The following is a 20,751-nucleotide window of genomic DNA, read 5'->3' as shown; positions in this document are numbered from 1 at the left end:
TATCGCAAATGAACTTATTCTTTTCAAGATGATTATAAATCCTGTCTCTTATAACCTTTTCCAACATTTTACCCACAACCGAAGTAAGGCTCACAGGTCTATAATTACCAGGGCTGTCTCTACTCCCCTTCTTGAACAAGGGGACAACATTTGCTATCCTCCAGTCCTCCGGCACTACTCCTGTCGACAATGACGACTTAAAGATCAACAACAACGGCTCTGCAATCTCCTCCCTGGCTTCCCAGAGAATCCTAGGATAAATCCCATCTGGCCCGGGGGACTTATCTATTTTCACTCTTTCCAAAATTGCTAACACCTCCTCCTTGTGAATCTCAATCCCATCTAGCCTAGTAGGCTGTATCTCAGTAATCTCCTCGGCAACATTTTCTTTTTCTACTGTAAATACTGACGAAAAATATTCATTTAACGCTTCCCCTATCTCCTCTGATTCCGCACACAACTTCCCACTACTATCCTTGATTGGCCCTGTTCTAACTCTTATCATTCGTTTATTCCTGATATACCTATAGAAAGCCTTAGGGTTTTCTTTGATCCTATCCGCCAATGACTTCTCGTGTCCTCTCCTTGCTCTTCTTAGCCCTCCCTTTAGATCCTTCCTGGCTAGCTTGTAACTCTCAAGCGCCCTAACTGAGCCTTCACGTCTCATCCTAACATAAGCCGCCCTCTTCCTCTTGACAAGCGCTTCAACTTCTTGAGTAAACCACGGCTCCCTCGCTCGACAACTTCCTCCCTGCCTGACAGGTACATACTTATCAAGGACACGCATTAGCTGCTCCTTGAATAAGCTCCACATTTCGTTTGTGCCCATCCCCTGCAGTTTCCTTCCCCATCCTACACATCCTAAATCTTGCCTAATCGCGTCATAATTTCCTTTCCCCCAGCTATAATTCTTGCCCTGCGGTATATACCTGTCCCTGCCCATCGCTAAGGTAAACCTAACCGAATTGTGATCACTATCGCCAAAGTGCTCACCTACATCTAAATCGAACACCTGGCCGGGTTCATTACCCAGTACCAAATCCAATGTGGCATCGCCCCTGGTTGGCCTGTCCACATACTGTGTCAGAAAACCCTCCTGCACACACTGGACAAAAACAGACCCATCTAAAGTACTCGAACTATAGTATTTCCAGTCAATATTTGGAAAGTTAAAGTCCCCCATAACCACTACCCTGTTACTCTCGCTCCTGTCGAGAATCATCTTCGCTATCCTTTCCTCTACATCTCTGGAACTATTCGGAGGTCTATAGAAAACTCCCAACAGGGTGACCTCTCCTCTCCTGTTTCTAACCTCGGCCCATACTACCTCAGTAGACGAGTCCTCAAACGTCCTTTCTGCCGCTGTAATACTTTCCTTGATTAACAATAGTTTCAATATTTATCCCTCAATCAACATCACAAAACATTTTCACATTGCTGTTTGTGGGAGTTTGCTGTGCGCATACATTTCCTATATTGTACAGAGACTACACTTTAAAAAAAAAAGTACTTTGTTGGTTGTAAAGTGCTTTGAGATGTGCGGTGATCGTGAAAGGAATCATATAAATGCAATTTTTTAAAAATATATCACAACAGGCATATGGAATGCCTTCCTTTATTGGCCGAGGTATAGAATACAAAAGCAGGGATGTAATACTGGAACTGTATAAAACGCTGGTCAGGCAACAGATGGAGAATTACGTACAGTTCTGGTCACCACATTACAGGAAGGACATAGAGCTGGATTTTACCGTAGGCGGACGGGAATTCGCCACCGACGTAAAAGTCAGTAGCGAACCCGCTTCCGCCTAGCCCGGGGATCCGTCCTGTATTTTAGAGGTCCCCGGGCTTTAATTGCCCTGAAGTGGGACTTATACAAGCTTCATTGAGCTGCCGGCCAATCAGCGGGCTGGCGACTCTTAGTCCCAGCAGCGCCACTGGGAGCAGTGGCCACTGCTGGGACTGCAGCCCAGCCAACCAGATGGAGCCATGAGTAAAGATAAGTTGGGCATGCCTCACCAGGGAGATCGGTCCTTCCCTGGTGAGGCTGGAGTGGTTGTTCGGGGGGTGGGGGGGCACCTTGGGTCCCGGGTGGGTTGGGTGGCGGGGGCGGCCCTCAATCGGGCACCCTGTGCCTGACTGCAATGGCAACCCCCTGGCGCGCGAAAGGCCGGCAGCTATCACTGGGCGGCCTTTCGCGTATCCAGCACACCCGCTTGCCATGGGTAAAATACCCATGGAGGTGGGCGAGGGCCCTTAAGTGGCCGTTAAGTAGCCACTAAAGGGCCTTGATTGGCCTCGAGCGGGCGGGCCATTTCCTCCCCGCTCGACTGCTGTAAAGTTGACAGGAGGCAGGGCGGGTCGGCCTCCCAGAGCCTCCCGCTCAATTTTACGCCGCCCTCACGCCCCCATCTGACCCGCTGGGGTGGAGTAAAATTCAGCCCATAATTGCTCTGGAGAGAGTACAGAGGAGATTTACAAGAATGTTGCCAGGGCTTGAAAGTTGCAGCTATGAGGAAAGATTGGATCGGCTAGGGTTGTTTTCCTTAGAACAGAGGAAGCTGAGGGGTGACTTAATTGAGGTGTACAAAATTATGAGGGGCCTAGATAGAGTAGACAGGTAAGACCTGTTTCACATAACAGAGACGTCAATCACCAGGGGGCACAGATTTAAGGTGACTGGTAGAAGGATTAGAGCGACATGAGGAAAAACCTCATCACCCAGAGGGTGGTCGGTGTCTGGAATTCACTGCCAGGCTCGGTGATGGAGGCAGAAACCCTCAACTCATTTAAAAGATACCTGGACATGCACCTGAAGTGCTGTAACCTGCAAGGCTACAGACCAAGTGCTGGAAGGTAGGATTAGATTGGGCGGCTAGTATTTTCAGCCAGCACAGACACGATGGGCTGAATGGCCTCCTTCTGTGCCTTAACTTTTGTATGATAGTAACAGACTTCAGGAGGACATAGACAGACTGATGAAATGGGCAGACACATGCAGATGAAATTTAACACAGTGAAGTGTGAAGTGATGTATTTTGGCAGGAACACAGAGGGGAGGCAAAATAAATTAAATAGTTCAATTTTAAAGGCAGTGCAGGAACATAAAGATCTGGGGGTGTATGTACACAAATCTGGGAAGGTGGCAGGACAAGTTGAGAAGGCTGTTAAAAGAACATCTGAGATCCTTGGCTTTATAAATAGAGGTACAGAGTACAAAAGCAAGGAAGTTATGCTGAACTTTAATAAAACACTAGTTTGGCCCCAGCTGGCATATTGTGCCAAGTTCTGGGCACTGCACTTTGGGAAGGATGTCAAGGCCTTAAAGAGGCTACAGAGGAGTTTTATTAAAATGGTACCTTGGATGAGGGACTTCAGTTACATGGAGAAACAAGAGAAAATGAGGTTGTTTTCTTTAGAGCAGAGAAGGTTAGGGGGAGATTTACTAGAGGTGTTCAAAATCATGAATGGTTTTGGTACAGTGAAGGAGGAACTATTTCTACTGGCAGAAGGCAGCACAGATTTAAGGTAATTGGCAAAAAGAACCAGTAGCAACACGAAAAAAAATTATGTGGCAAGTTGTTATGATCTGTGATGGACTGCCTGACAGGGTGGTGGAAGCAGATTCACTAATAACTTTGCAAAGGGAATTGGATAAAATTTGCAGGTGTATGGGGTAAAAGCAGTGGGATAGGACTAATTAGATCGCCAATACAGGCTATCATTCTATCATTCTACAACATATCTTCTGTAACATAAACCAGCTTCTTGATTCATCATTGACCTTGTCTCACCAGTGTGTTCATCAGTTACACATGGGGTTGCATGTGGGTTTGTGATATCCAATCATACATCAAGAGAGGCTAAGTGTTACATTGCCAGAGTTATAAATAGATACTGGGTAGTGTGAGTCAACTCTGAACATAAAGTACATAGGATCTGCTTATGAGACTGACTGATGCCATTGAACTCAAGGAGGTATTTACAGCCTGCCCAAAATGTATAACACTTGGTTTCTGATTTCTTTGGGATTGCTATGCCCTTGTACATCCAAACAGCACTCTATTCAGGTGTTTGCAGCACAGAAATCACAGGTTTCTGTGTGCATTTTGAGAGAGTTTGTCAATGTGTTCTTCAGTTCCATTCAAGATCTCTCCATGGGGTGGGGTGGGGTGGGGTGGGGGAGGAGAGAAGGGGAGGGAGTCTCTGACATTTGAGTGTCCATCTCCTTATTGTGGCTTTTCCACGGGGGCTTTCTGGTGGGCATAATAATTCCACGTACCTACTGATGCTTTATTATTCACTTCTTCTGGTGCTGAAATTAATTCTTAATCAAAATATCCAGTTTGAATGGGCTATAGATAATCGGAAGCCCATTGTGCCTGTTTGAGAACTAGATGGAAGGAAGGCAAGCAATGGGAATACCCCAGAAACAGCCATAGAAGCAGAATGTTAAGCAATTTGCAACATCAAAAAGACAAAAAAATTGAGCATGATCAGCTAAGAAATATGTTTTCTCTGAATCCTTGGAAAGTACTTCCTGGGCTGTTTAAATACACTTCCATCTTTTCTGTGGCACTGAGTGTAAATGACAGAAAATGTGATGATGTATGAGCTCACTATATGATTGTGTGGATCAAGTGAAATTTAAATGGACAGGAACAATGAACCTGATTCATGGTTAATAGATTTTGTCCATCAGTTGGAGAGGATGACAAAAAATTCTGGAAGCCTTTCTCAAACCAGAGGGAGCAGGCAACCAAAAAGAGACACACAAAAATGAAGCCAAATGAAGTCTTAAGATTCAGGATAAGTCTGCAGGCATGTGACAGAATAGTATTACATCCTAACTTTGTTTGATGGTTGCTGAAATTGAGCTGGAGCTGTATGAGATGGGTGTGGGGAGGGATTGCTTGCCCCTTTTGGTTCTCTACTGCACTCTTCCTGTAGCATGCCTGCAAGGAGTTGAAGCCAAGGCCATAGCCGACCATTGCAGTCACTAAATGGTTGCTGCAGGTTTCCTTGCAGCAGATGGCACAGCTCTGCATCTGGCTCTCTGCTAATCAAAACCCTGAGAAGACAGATCCCCATGATCATTGTCAAGTAGATGTGCCAGCGGCTGCAGAAATGATTAGTGGCATCTTGGTGGGTGTGGTTAACTGAGCAACACTGGCTGCTATCACTTGTTGATCATGCAATCCTAATGAAGGCATGCCATAATGTGATTGGGTGCTACTGAGTTAGCATTCAACACTACAGTTGGTCAGCGTTTCACAAATCTTCAAGGTGCCATTCGGGTCTGCTGTCCTTTGGGAAGACATTCTGCTATCTGCACTGACCATCAGCCAAAGTGAAGTATGTTCACCTCTTTGTGTAGATGGGGATATTTGGGTGTCATTGGGTGGGCACAGTGCACCTCCCTGGCATCTCTTGGTAGATCTCTGTCTTCTTCCAAACATTTCAGATAAAGAGATTCTCATTGTGAAACCCACTGATGCCATTATTAATGCTGGGACAAATGATGTTGAATAATTGGCTCGAAGGCACATGACAACCCAACTTTCAGGGGGTCTCCCTTTCTGTTTGGATATTACTTAAAACGTACCATGTTCTGGAACAATTTTTGGAAAACCATTTTTGTTTTCGTACACACAAGGCAATGATATAAATCACATCAAAATCAGTCAATATGTTTGCTTTCTGTGTCACAGTACATGGCGCAAAGGTGATGTAAAAAAGGGTGCAGGGAAGAAATTAATCTGAAAGAAATGTGTAAAATCAAACATACCAATTTGTACGGTTAATTCCAATATATATGCACACTTTTGCATTTACTATTGCCTAAACAAACCCAACATGTAAAGTAACTGGAGGGTACTTACCGTGACACTGATAAAGTCTTCCACTCAGATTATTCTATTCTTGGTGAAAGGAGGAGGTGGAAAGTGGCAATGAGGACAGGGCAGAATTAAAAGCGGGGGGAAAAAAACTGAATGACAAGCCCAAATAAATCATGTAAAAAGATGCATCTGGTCATTTTAATTTCCTTTTCTATCATTTAAATGTTGTTAAAATATTACTTTACCTCCTTTGAAAGATTGGAATTTCAATTTTTAGTGTTAAATATCACAAAAGAAATAATCAAAAGGCATTTCGTTATCAGTTTAAAAAGGATCATGTTCTTACATCCTGAGATGCATAATGAGAGTCCCTGCTTTTTCAGCATTTGCAGTAACCCAGTTTACAGCACCCCTACTGCATTGTGGGATGCCTTGGGTGATTAGTTCTATGTCAGCTTGGATGCCTGGCTTCACTGTGTGTGGGTTCAAAAATCAGGGTAAGCATAAAGCATGCGTACTGCAATCTTTCAAGATCAGATGTTAAAACTAAATGCACTGTATTGCTTCATTTGTTTTCTTTCACTGTTAAAAGCAGCAATGATATTAATTTTAGAATGAAGTCAGGAAGAGGCCTTTCTTGACATGTTCATGTCACAGGCTGCAGGTACAGAAATTTAATAGGTTGTACTAAAAGAAAAAGCGGCGGAAGAGGTGGTTCAAAAAGATAAAGGAAAAAATAATTGGTATACAATTTTAAAATACTTAAGTGCCGAATGATCCTTAAGCTGCATTCTGGTCTCACACCTTCAGGGATGGACAGTAGGCCTCCTAAAAGGGGCATGCCATGTGTTTATTATAAATAATGGATGATTAATTGAAAGCTTTGGGGCATGAAAAGGAATAGAAAAGAAACCTATATAAGGTTGTCTCAAATTGCCTCAGTGCTTAAATGTTATAAAGCAAGGTATCTGCACATACACTGATGTGTATCAGTCACCTCTGATTACCATGTTTTATTATTTAAGACGTGCTGGTCAGAAACATCCTGGCAGTGTGCATTTTGTATAGATTCTCTGTTGTGATATTTATAGTATGGAGAAAGGCTTGGCTCTGATGCCTTTGTGATTAAATAGAACCATTGAATTTTACAGTACAGAAGGCGGCTATTCGGTCCATCACTCCTAAATTTCTACCCTGCAGTTACTGAATTACTGAAAAATGGGAAACATTCTCTCCTTAGCAAAATCCTTTATAATTTTGTGCACTTCTACTATACCTTCTCTGCCCTAATGAGAAGAGTTGCAGTTTCCTTAGTCTCTCCTCATAACCAAAGCCTTTCATTAACGATATCATCTTAGTAAATCTCTTCTATATCTTCTGCATGGGCATGGGTGGTCAACCATGCACACAGTGTTCTAACTGCGGAATAACTAATGATTTGTATAGTTTTAGCATTAGCTCTGTCTATTGTCAACTTAATGTGCAAATGTTGCTCACTTGATCAAGGTAAGGGAGGTCTGTGGCTATAGGTCTAGAAGGCTAGTGGCTGTGGAACCATATCCAAACAAGAATACAGAGGGAAAAACTAGGATTTGAAAACACATTTTTTAGCCTTCAGAAAAAAATCTACAGACAAGACAGGAGTTCTGAATTCTCTGAAATATTTGTAACTAATCTTTTATTGAGACAGGGAGTGAGAAAGATACAAATAGACAGAAAGGCAGAATGCAGTTTCTTTCCTCACTGTAATTTGACTTAAGAAAACAAGTTGAATTTTGAAAGTTAGCAAATGTTCTTTGAGAGGAACAGATTGGAAAGGAAAGTGTAGGAGGGAAACTTGTTAATGGTGAGGGGCCTCTAACCACTAAGCACCCACTTTTAGGGGAAGCGAATGGGAGTAGTGAAGTGTGGATAGAGAGCTAAGGGCAGGTGCCTGATGTCAGGCAGACCTCCACCTGCCAAGAGTGAGGTATATTATTTTTGTCATATGAACATTGATTTTTAAACTGTTGCTGGAGTGAAGAAATTACTTGTTTGAAGATCACCAGACACTGGGCTAGAAGGACATTTGCATACTAAGAGACGCCGCTTGTGGAGACAAAGGACTATTCTCTGCTCCAATTAACCCAAATGGATTTTGATCACCAGACATTGAAGGTGTAAGGAAGCACATTCCAGAGACTGCTAAGGTAATCCAATCCACAAACCTCAGGAGAGACTCCAAATAAGGAGCTAGTCACATGACTAACCAGCTGGGCAACCTGGGTTTTTTGAATTGTGCCACAGAAAAAGACCCAGAAGACAGTGCGCAACTGAAGCTGAAACAAGCAAGTCCATCACCTGGCTGTCTCACTTTCTCCCAAGCCACCGGACCCACATAAACCTCAAGAGAGAAAAGGCTCCTACATCGGTACAAGTTGAAGCATGAACTGGGCCCAACGAATCGTAAGACTTACTGGCAACCAAAGACTCCACATTGAACTTAAAGGACTGTAACTACCAGATATTGCCTCAAACTTTTCTCCTTTATTCCTTCTACTTTTTCTATCTCTATCTGCGTGTGTGTTTATCGCGTATGCATGCTAGCATGATCAAGTCGCATATTCGTAGTCGTTAACCAGATTAGTGTTTAAAATTAATAAACTTCGACCTTCCTTGTTTAAAATCTAAGGAAACCTGTTTGATTTCTTTGCCTTATAATTGGAGCAGTGAACAAGGATTCACTAAGGGGAGCTTGAAACAGAGTGTTTAAAAATTAAACCCTGTTACGGTTAAACCAGGCAAAGGCTGAGAGGGAACCACTAGACCCCTTCTCACCTGGTCCTAACACTGACAACAGAGCAAAGAAGAAGGGAGGATACAAGAATTGAATGATGGTAGGAAAAGGGAAGAGATATGGGATGCAAAGGGATAGGGAGAAGATTAGGAAAGGGAGGTGCCAAGGACCACATTTACCCAGTAATCCCCATCTCAGATGCAACCTGCAGCAATTGGTGTCATATACCATCACCTCCCACCCAAAGGAAAGAAGAAAAGCAAAGGACAGAAAGAGAAGCAAAAAGATGTGTTATGGCGAGAAAAGCTGAAGACAAGACGGGTAGAAACAGGAGAGGAAAGACAGAACTAACAACGTGAAAACATTAGAAATGATGGAGAGTGAACATATTCTCCAACTTACCAGCTTCAATGCCAATGGAGATGGATTCATCAAGAAAAAGTATTAAGTATTTTCATGTTTAATGGGATAGCAAATTTTTTGTATAATTCACTAACTAAAGTTATTCCATGGGACCCAAACAATGAGGAAGCATTTATGAATACAAAGTATACTTCTGAAATAAATTAGAACTCATTCTGCAATATTATGTATTAAATACTGTGAACACCTTGCCTGTATGTGTGGAGAATACAAAACAGTGTTTCAATTTGAGGTCTAGATGTTCCTGACATACATAGCATTGCACTATCTTATAAGAAGCTCATTTGATTCAGCCACAAAGTTTCAGGCACCACCTCCTCATACAATCCTTTTGTGATAAACAACATTTACTCTAAGAATTAAAATGATGCCTTTTCTTCAGATACAAACATAGTCGATGGTAAGTAGATATTATCAGACAATGGATAAATGCCTGAAATTGAATAGGACGCAGTATCCTATGGGATGGTAAACAAGATATGTCAGCCTCATAGTAGGGTCATTTTATTTAGAATTTACAGTGTGAAAATGCCCCATTTGGCCCAACTGGTCTATACCTATGTTTAAGCTCCACAGCAGCCTTACACCATCCTACCTCATCTAACCCTATCAGTGTACCCTTCTATTCCTTTCTCCCTCATGTACTTATTTAGCTTCCGATCTATGTTATTTGCCTCAGTTACTCCACATGGCAGCAATTTCCACATTCTCACCACTCTGGGCAAAGAAGTTTGCTTCTGAATTCCTTATTGGGAATTTATTAGTGACCATGTAATATGTATGACCACCAGTTTTGGACTCCCCACAAATGGAAATATCTCTACATCTATTTTATCAAACCATATTATAATTTTAAAGACCCCTATTATGTCAACTTTCAGCCTTCACCTTTGTAGAGAAAAGAGCCCCAGCCTGTTCAGTCTTTCTTTCTTTCAATCACCACTCACAAAATCATAGGATAAATATCAATGAGAAAAGCTGTTCAGCTCATTCATCCAGAAAGACCATACAGTCTTCTTATTGTAGTGTCATGCAGGCCCCCACCTGCCAAGAATTAAGCATATTAATTTTGCCATGTGGACATTAAGTTTCAAATTGTTGCTGGGAAGAAGAGAAGGCCTATTGCAAGGGATTACCAAGCCTTTGGCTGGAAGGATGTTTTTGCATATTACTGGCAGACAGTGTTGGAACAAAGGAGCTATCCCTTGCTCCCAAACACAGAACAGACCTGGTCAGACCAGTTTAGTGACATGACTTAACTGGCTGTTGCAGAGTTTGAACTGAGTTTTAAATTGGAGAAAGTGTTTGAAAACAGAAAGCTCTGTGCTCCTGGATTGAAAAGACCTCCTCTCCTCCTGTCTGCTTCCATCTCTTTCTCACGGAACTCAAACCCACTGAAGACACATGAACCCCAAGAGAGAAAAGTCTCCTACAGTGAACAAGGTTTAAGAAGAATACTGGGCCCCAAAGAAAAGCAAGATCAACCTACAAAGGAACTCTACAGTGAGCTTGAAGAACCATAACTAACTCTTCAGATATTGCCTCAAACCTTTCCACTTTATCTTTTCTTCTTTTATTTTTGTCCCGACCTGCATGTGTGTGTCGTGTATGCATGCTAGCATAGGCGCATCGTGCATCCGAAGGCGTTAACTGAATTAGAGTTTAATTTTAAGTTTTAATAAATTTCACTTTTCTTCTTTAAACCTAAGAAAGCTTGTTTGTGCTCATTTCTTTGCCTTATAATTGGAAAGTGGTGAACAAGGATTCACCAAGGGAGAGCTCAAAACACAGTGTGTTTAAAATCAAACCCTGTTACAGTAAGACCAGGTGAAGGCTGAGAGGGGCTCCTAGACTCCTTTCTCACCTGGTCATAACAGTAGTATCCAATTGTTTCTTAAATAATTCCAGGGTTTTTATCTCCAATACTTGTAAGTCCATTCTATAAGTTGCTACTGCTTCACATGACGGAGATCTTCCTTGACATCAAACTTAAAATTACCATATTACCAGTTTGAACCTTTGTCTCATAGTTTGGTTTGAAACAATTTCCCAGATCTACCTTTTCCTTACCATTTACTTTCTCATAATATCATTTATAGGTCACTTAATTTTAGGGCTGAAAAGCCCAACTTACTCCATTGTCTTTTCATATCTCATTCTTCTTAGACTCATGATGAGCCTCCTGGCTCTGCCCTGAATTTCTTCCAAGGTTTGAATGTCAGCCTTGTGCCTTGGTGACCAGAACTTGACACAGTTCTCAAGGTGTGGTCTGATCAGAGCATTATACAATTTGAGCATGCTGTCCTCTGATTTGTGTTCTATTGCTTTGTTTATACAGTTCAGCCTTCTTTTTGTTTTATAGATTACTTAGTGGTTGGGCAATTTGTTGGAATCTTCCACATCCTCCTCTGCTCTATTGACTTCAAGTCGCTGGGAGCATCCCAATACAGACTTATGGGTCTTTACTGCTTGTAGGTGTGTATTCTGTTCTGTTATGGATGAGTACATGGCTTTTATAATTCCACTGAGTCTCTAATGTTAAGCAATTTGAAACAAACATGCTGTTACTCTGTAGATCTTTATAATATTATCCATAAAATTGTCTCAAATCTAGTGAAAATAGTGCATTTGTTGCCCGGTTGGAATTTTCCTGCTTTTTGTGGACAGGACATACCAAGGCAATTTCCCACATTGTTGAGTAGATTCCAGTGTTGTAGTTGTACTTAAAAGCTTGACTAGGGACACAGCTAGTTCTGGAGCAAAGGCCATGCTGTGACATAGATTTGAATCAATTTGGTTGAGGACTGGCATCTGTGATGGAGGAGGTCAAGAAGGATCATCATTCTTCACAAGACAGAAGGCAACTTTGCAGGCAGCAGGCAAAAATAGGGAGGACGGGAAGAATAGAGCTTTGAAATAAAGTTTATGGATCATAAAAACTAAAGAGAAATGTGACAATGTAACACAATGTTAAACACCTAAGTAAATACAGAAAATGTTGTAAATACTCAGCAAGTCTGGCAGCATCTGTGGAGAGAGAAACCGAGTTAATGGCGGAATTTTACTGGCATGCCATGGGTCCTCAGTCCATGTGGGCAACTGGCAGGACAGTGGAGAGGATTTTACCAGCAGCAGCCAATTAAAAGGCTGCTGCTGGGACCGTCACCCAATTAAGGATAGCAGCCTGCCGGCCCAATCAAAGTGCCGGTAGCCTTGGCAAGATCACCGATAAAGGTGGCCGCTGCTGAGGCTGCAGGAAGCAGGCGAGGGCATCTCTATGTTGAAGTGACCTCGAGGGGCAGGTAAAATTTTTTTAAACATCCCAGGGCCAGGCAGGCTGGCCCCAGTGATTGGAGGGGTGAACCCTTCAGCAGTGGTGTCAGAGCCACCGGGGGGCCCCTTTGTGGGACATGAAGCCTTGGGAAGGAAGGCCTCCACCCGGGAAGCCACTGGGGGGCCGCCTCAATGTACCTCGTGGTCTCCACACATGGCAGGGGGCTGTTGCAACACCAGTAGATTGCCATTCGGGCTGTAAAATGGCCATTAATTGGCCAGTTAATTGCATTCTCTACCCCAGAAGGCTGTGGAAGTTCAATCATTGAGCATGTTCAAGACAGAAATCGATAGATATCTGGACACTAATGACATCAGGGGATATGAGGATAGTCCAGGGAAGTGGCGCTGAGGTAGCTGATCAACCATGATCTAATTGAATGGTGGAGGAAGCTTGACAGGCTGAATGGTCTGCTACTGCACCTATGTTCCTATTAATTGGTTGCCCATCTCTGGTCGCTGGGTGAATGCACTGCTGCTTTCCCGCTTCTGGCGATGCCTTCCACCGTCATGTTACCAGCCCTCTGGCCTCTCAGTCTGTCTCTAGAGGGCTGGTAATTCCCAGCAATGTTTCAGATTGATGACCTTTCGCCAAAACTGGAAAAAGCTGGAGATGTAACAGGGTTTAAGCAAGCATGGAGGCAGAGAAAGGGCGGAGGGGAGCAAAGAACAAAAGAGAAGGTCTTTGATAGGGTGGAAGGCAGGATAGAGTAAATGACAAAAGGTATGATCGTGCAAGGTAAAAGAAGATGGTAACGGAACAAGAAAAGAAACTATGGGGCTAGAGGAGGTGTAAAAGGGAAAAGCAGAATCATTACAAGCAGCTGCCATCCCAAAACAATAAAATACAAAAGGGGGCAGAGGTTATGATATGAAATCGTTGAATGCAATGTTGAGTCCAGAAGGCTATAAAGTGCCTAATCTGAGTAGAAGAGCTTCATTGGAACAGCCAAGGACCGATAGATCAGAGTGGGAGTGGAACAGAGAATTAAAATGACAGGAAGGGTGGAAATTGGAAGCAAAGTTGATGAAATTTTCCAGTTTGGGGAAGAGAGCGGGCAACAGCACTGATACAGTCATCAATGTACCACCTCCAGGGTGATGCCACCACTAAAAACATCTTCCCCTCCTCTCCTCTTTCAGCATTCGGAAGGGACCATTCCGTCGGTGACACCATGGTCCATTCCTCAATCACTCACAACATTCCCTCCCCTTTCCATGCAAGCGCAGGAGATATAGCGCCTGCCCTTTTCACTATCCAAGGTCTCAAACACTCCTTTCAGGTGAAAGAGCGGTTTACTTATACTTTCAATTTAGTTTACTGTATTCGCAGCTCACAATGCAGTCTCGTCCTCACTCCCACTCTGATCTCTCTATCCTTGGCCTCCTACACTATTGCAATAAAGCGCAATGTAAGTAAGCTCAAGGAACAGGACCTCATCTTTTGATTAGGTACTTTACAGTCTTCTGGACTCAACACTGAGTTTAATAATTTCACATCTGCCCCTATTTTCTTTTTTTGTTTTATTGGTTTTGAATGGCAGCTGTTGGTGATGATTCTGCTTTTCACATTTCCACCTCCTCTACACCATCTTTTGTTTCTTTACTTGGCTCGTTATCATCACCTTTTACCCTGCATGTCATCACTTTTGGCATTTAATCCCTCCTGTCTTCCACCCTATCACAGACCTTCCCTTTTATTCTTTGCTGCCCTCCCCTTTCCCTGCTTCTGTATTTGCTTAAAACCTATTACATTTCTAACTTTTCCAGTTCTGATGAAAGGACGTTGACTTGAAACGTTGGGCTAGATTTTATTCGGAAATCGTAGGTCCTGATGTTGGGACCTGAAGCAGGTATAGCTTTCATTGGGGCCATGAGCAGCCACTTGCACATAATCAAGCGGCAGCCAGCCAGTTAAGCTTTATGAGATACAGGGGCCATCCAATAACATGGATGGTGGGGTTGGGGGAGGCAAAGATGCTGACAACAGATGACGCTGCAGCAGGTGCTGGCACCATATTTAAAGTTTGCTGGCCAAGTGGAAGGACTTCCTCAGGGGAGAGAGGCAGCAAAACAATGGCAGAAGGAAGGCCCTGGGTGGTCCCTGCTTCAGTATTGCATCCCTTCAGGTTCTCCTGCAGGCTGCCAGGGAAAAGTGGGAGGTCCTCTAACCGAGGGATGGGAAGAGGAGAGCTGGGCACCTGACCAAGCAAGCCTGGCTTTAGATAGTAGAGGAGATCAGCAGCCATGGGGTCACTCCAGGGACCTAGATCCAGTGCCGCAAGCAGCTCAATGAGCTCATCTAAGCAACAAAAGTAAGCACATCAGCAGAGCACATAGTGCCTGCAGGACATTGGTGCAGACCTGCATACCTTGTCTTGACCATGAGCTCAAGGCAGTAGTTGGAAACAAGAGGGGGACAGGGGACCCAAGGTCACCACCAGGTCCTTTATCTTCTCAAGTCAGCAGGAAGGCAGAAGTGTGCCTTGCAAAGGAGGAGCAGTTGCCTCCTGCAGCTGGGGGCTCCTTTCAGGGTGCTCCTGGTGCGGGCAACATTTCCTCAGCCCCTCTGCCAGTGATGCCAGCTCCTCCTTCATCCCTGGCGAAAGCGGGTGGTTCTGCTTCTGTGCAGGTGGCCTTTAATATTCCGGCACCCTCCAGGCCCAAGGCATCCAGAGGACGACCACCTAAGTCAACCTTAGCCAAGGGGCACCAAGGTCAGCAGCCTGCTTCCACTTCCACTAACTGTGCAGAGGGAGCACCAGATAGGAGCACTCGCAAAAGAATAAAGGGCATCTAGTTGCACGCAGGGTTCATGGGTGAAGATGTAATGTGAATGGAGGGGGAAATGTTTGCTGTGATGGTGAATAAAGATAAGCTTTCATCTCACAAGATCCCTCTCTTATTTATTGTCTTTGATGCTTCATTTCAACCCTGCCTCTGTCAAGGGGTTCGAGATGAGGGAACATGCTGCGAGGAGTCAAGTCTAGACCCTTGCCAGCTGGGTGCTGTGCAGCTGAGCGCTGTGCAGCTGGGTGCTAGGCAATGGCTTGCTATAGGAGGAAAGGCGATAACAGGGCTGCATAAAGGTAGGTCTTTATTAGTCAACCTACAACAGGCAGTGTGGATGAAAGGAAATGTGGATGTATAAGGGCATCGTAAGCCTCACTTGCATGTATCTCATGGTGTCTTTCCTGTTGTCCCTGGGTTCCTTCATCTGGAGATGCATGGCCAGCTTCCTCCTCCACATCCTCATCATCCAAGGAGACATCATGCTCCTCAAAATCCTCATTGTTCAATGCTTCCCCCCTTTGTAGTGACAGGTTGTGCAATGTACAGAAAAGCACCATGATATGTGAGACATTCACCCATGCATACTGAAGGGCTCCACTGGACCGATCCTGGCGCCTGAACCTCATCGTGAGTAGACCAATGGTCCGCCCCATTGTGGCTCGTGTTATCCCATGGGAGGCGTTGTAATTCTCCTCTGCATCTGTGCGAGGGTTCCTCGCAGGTGTCAGTAGCCATGACCTCAGTGGGTAGTCCTTGTCACCAAAGATTCATCCCTGAAGGCACACGGGAGACCAGAAAAGCTCTGGCACCTGGGACAGCCCTAAAATGTAGGCATCGTGGCAACTTCCCAGGAAGTGTGCATAGACCTACAAGATCCATTTACGGTGGTCACAGACCAATTGTACACTGAGGGAGTGGAAGTCCTGCTTGTTGATGAAGGCTGCTGGCTGGTGTGCAGGAGCCTTGATGGCTGTATGCATGCAGTTGATGACATCCTGCACCTGGGGGAATTCAGCCGTGGCCCCGAATCCAATGGACCTCAGCCTGAGAGTTGGGAACCGTGCGGAAACGCATCTAGTTAGTTGCTCTCCTGTAAAGGGCATTGTTGAGTTCCATGATGCAACAATGGGCCACTGACTGTGAGATCCCACACATGTCTCCAGTGGATCCCTGGGATGATCCAGAGGCATAAAAGTTCAGTGCCACAGTGACCTTCAGCACCACTGGCATTGGATTTCCACCAAGTCCCCTGTGGCTCAGCTTGTCCTGCATCACAGTGCAGAGCTCTGTGACAGGCTACCTGGAGAAGTAGTCTTCGTTGACACTGCCTCTCAGACATTTGTAGATAGTTGAGCCTTGAATGGTGGACCCTCTCTGGAGGGTAGCTTCTTCTGTGCAGAGGAGGCTGTTGGCTTTCCCCTCTGTGCCCTTCCCCATCATCTGGCGGCTGATGCTGAGCCTCCTGTGGGGTTACAGGTTGCTGTAATATTAGTAGAAACAGAGAACGTAGAGGCAATGGATAGGACAAACATTGAGAGTGGGGAGGTACTAAAAAGGCAGGTTATGCTTAGGGTAGATAAGTCACCTGGTCTGGATGACTTGCATCCCAGGTTGCTAAAGGAAACAGGGGGTGGAGGTAGTGGAAGGGCTTGCCATAATCCTCCAATCTTCCCTGGATTGGAGAGTGGCAAATGTGACACCCTTATTCAAGAGAGGGTGTAAGCATAGTTGTAGCAACTTTAGGCTGGTTAGTTTAACATCAGTAGTGGGTAAAGTTTTAGAAACTATAATCAGTGAAAATATCAACAGATACTTAGAGAGGTTCGAGTTGATTAATAGCATGGATTTGTAAAAGGCAGATCATGGTTATTAATCTAATTGAATTTTTTGATGAAGTAACAGAGAAAGTTGATGATGGGAATGCAGTGGATGTTGTTTATAAGGATTTTAAGAAAGCATTTGAGAAGGTACCACATAAAAGGCTGGTTAAGAAAATTGAAGTTCATAGAATAGGATGGTCAATGTCCAATTGGATAAGAAATTGGTTTAAGGACAGAAAACAGCGAGTGGTAGTGAATGGTTGCTTTTCAGACTGGAGGATGGTAGACAGTGGTGTTCCTCAAGGGTCAGTGTTGGGACCACTGCTTTTTTTACTATATATAAATAACATGGATCTTGGAATACAGAGTAGAATCTCAAAATTTGCTGATGACACCGAACTTGCAGGTGTGGCAAACAGTGAGGGTGATCTGAACCGTCTGCAACAGGACATAGATAGGCTACCAGAATGGGCAGAGAAGTGGCAGATGGAATTTAATATTGACAAGTGTGAGGTGATGCATTTTGGCAGAAGGAATTGGGAGACAATATATACTTAAATGGTACAGTTCTAAAGAGTGTGTAAGAACAGAGGGACCTGCTCAGTTGTAATGTGTGAGACACCATGTGGCCTTTCTTGGCGACCCCACCGAGGTGTGTGGCTCTGCACTGGTGCACGGTCTGCATGAGTCTTGTGAAGGTGCTTCCTCAGAGTGAGTGACCTCCTCTGACACCACCTCCTGAGGGATGCTTGAAGGACCTGTGGGAGAAGAAAGACATTGGGTTGGATTTTATGCTCCATTAGAAGGTGGATTTTTGGGCGGGGATGGCCAGAGGATTAGTGTGGCGTCGTTTGCCATGGAACGCGATGCCATAATGTCGGTTTCCAATTTTCTCGGAGGTGGCAAAGTTCCGTGACGGCACCTCCACGGTGATGTGACAGGATCGTATTTTAAATCTGTTACGTGTTTTGCATGAATTTGTATCTAATTCACTGCGAACCTGCCAGGCATTTGCAATGTTATGTGGGACTCACGTGCCTTCCCTTTCCAGTCTTTGAAAAGCTGGCGCCACCAAGGTGAGAGTCCTCAGTGCCTGCAAAGGTTAGGTAAGTTATCCGTTGTTATTGCATGGAATTTTTTTTCACATTAAACATTGCCGCTGAGCTCAATCTACAGATGTGAGGGAAGGTTGGAACTCTGAAAGTGGATACTGTTGGTGGGGGAGAGGAGAGAACGCTGCAAGTGGACACTGTTGTGGGGGGGTGGGGGGAAAGAGGGTGGAACCCTGCAATCCAACATCAGGTGATGCAGTTAACAACATCACCAATGCTGCCATGTGATTGGTAGGGATGGCCGCCATCATTATGCTAAATGGCCGCCCGCCGCTAACATCACAGGCGGAACTGCCGCCATTTTGCACACTCACTGCCGCTCTCACTGGCGGGATAATAAAATCCAACCCATGAATTAGAACTGACAAGGTGAAAGGCTTCTAAGTCATTATTGTGCAGATCATCATATTTCAGGGACTGCTGGCATCAAGTCTACATGAGTGAGTTGTACGCCATGTGGCCGTGTGATATTTAATTCTGTTACCAGGTAGCTGGGAGATTCCCCATCTCTTCATCACCAGTAGCCACGCATGCTGAGACCCAGCCTATCTCTCGTGTCTCCTCCTTTGCAGCTGTCAAGTTTGTTGTGTTGTTGGCTCAGAACACAAATGTACCAAACACTATAACAGTGATTGGTAAACTAAACAACGGGTTCTTTATTGAAGAATAACAGGATTCTAGGAGAGGTCTTCAATACACGTGCTACCTGCTAACTAACACTGCTCCAACTACTATATCACATGTCGACTTGCATCACTTCCTGTGATTAACACACGACTGAATATGTAAATAGTTTATCAGTATTAAAGCAATATCACAACAGCTGCCTTAAATAGAAAGATTACATATATTATAAGCTAAGTACATAATGAAATAGGATAATTGTGAACAGTATTTACACATGTATGGACTCTCATATTAATTATTCAAGTGTCTCTGAAATGTACAGGTGGTCTGCTGACTCGACCTGATCTGATAACAGTGAAACTTTGCTGAGATCCAGAACTGTCAATTCTTTTTTCATGACTCGTAGATCTAGACTGACAATTATCTTGTACTTGAATGTTGTACATATCATCTTCCTTAACTCCACTCTCAGAACTTAAATGTGAACGTGTTCTTGATGCTACAGGAGTGTTAGATATGATCTAGGTCTTCCCTTGCAGGTCGATCACACTGACCTTCTGTCCAACCTGCAGAGGAGGCAACTCCACGCCTGCATGTTTGTCATGTGTGATTTTCATTTTCTGTTATCTTATCAATAATTTAACGGGCTGATGACGATCTGATCAGATAATGACTCAGAAGAGTTGTTCTGACTCGCTTTCCAAACATGATCTCTGCTGGGGATGGTAATCCCGTATCTAGTGGTGTTGTTCGTAGGTGCAACATTGCTATTTGAATGTCTTGATTGGTCTCTTTACATTTCAAAATTAGTGACTTTACCATCTGCAACATCCTTTCTGCTAGTCCATTTGACCTTGAATAGTGTGGAGATGACGTAATGTGATTTGTGCACATATCTTGAAAAGCTTAACATGTACTGTGGACTGTTATCCAATGTTATCTCCTTCGGGGAACCAAAGAGACTAAACATTGCACTCATTGTGTTTGCTGACTATGCACTTGATGTATCCCTCATTTGGTGAATGTAGAAAATTTGGAGAAGTAGTCTGTAATAAGTAAAAAGTCATCACCTGTGACAATAAATAAGTCAGTTGCTATTTTTAACCGTGGATATGATGGGAACATCATGAGGAAGGAGTGGTTCTCTGTGTTGACTCAGCTGATGCTCCTGACATGCATCGCACATCCTCACTGCTCAATCTGTAATACTACTGGATCCTTTTGGTGTCTGACCGATTGAATATTACTTGTAGTCCTGTGAGTCTTACAAAGAAAATGTGGGTTTTATTATAACCTAACTAGATTACACACACACATACAAACATTTACTGCACAAGCTACATCTAAATATGTCTTGCTCTGTTGGGCATCACCCAATTTAATATGTTACAACCAACCGCTCCAGTCAAAGCCCCCAATCAAAATATGCAATTCTGATTGTGGTGGGAGAAACACACTGTTAATTCAATCCCATCCCTCTACAGAGCGCCCAACATATAATTTTAAACTTCCCAAATTAAAGAAAGACCCAGCCAAATTGTACCCCCGAATGAGGCTAACCAAATCAACAAATTAACTGTTTAATTAGAAAAACTAAATTCTTAAACACTAAGACATAAACAACATTTAAAACAAAAAAAAATTAGAGTCTTTGCAAATTTACAGTCCAATGTTGCTTGAAGTCCTCAAAGCCATCCAATGGGGAAAAAAGATTCTTCAACAGTAGAACAGTCCGTAGTCTAATTCCAGCAGCAAGTGATGCTTTCCTTCTCCAGCAATGAATTTCAACAATTAACAACTTGCAAACACTTTTAAAATGAATCAATTTGGCTTTTGAATTTTTGAGGGATAAAAGATTGTCACAGGCTAACTTCCCTTCCTTCAGTTTAAATTATCAGAGATCTCTGTTTTTGCTTGACTTTGTTTTTAGAATTTTGAGAGATAATAATAAATAAACAGACCAAATTCTCTTCCTCCAGTTGAAATGGGCTGAGAGCTCTCCTTTCAGGTGCTAACAGATAGCTTTC

At 43.7% G+C, this 20,751-nt stretch overlaps 1 protein-coding gene across 1 annotated transcript in view; it reads left to right on the top strand.

The window, feature by feature from the left end:
* The first annotated feature begins 6,270 nt into the window (after positions 1-6,270).
* Positions 6,271-20,751, top strand: part of zmym4.1 (zinc finger MYM-type containing 4, tandem duplicate 1) — a 276,696-nt gene continuing 262,215 nt past the window's right edge. The window contains exon 1 of the mRNA XM_068011207.1: positions 6,271-6,337. The gene's annotated coding sequence lies outside the window, so the exon portion shown is untranslated. The remainder of the gene's footprint in view (positions 6,338-20,751) is intronic.

Source organism: Heterodontus francisci, chromosome 31 (genome assembly GCF_036365525.1).
Source record: "Heterodontus francisci isolate sHetFra1 chromosome 31, sHetFra1.hap1, whole genome shotgun sequence".
NCBI lineage: Eukaryota > Metazoa > Chordata > Chondrichthyes > Heterodontiformes > Heterodontidae > Heterodontus > Heterodontus francisci.
Note: the sequence above shows the minus strand (reverse complement) of the source record. Positions and strands in the feature narration are given on the sequence as shown.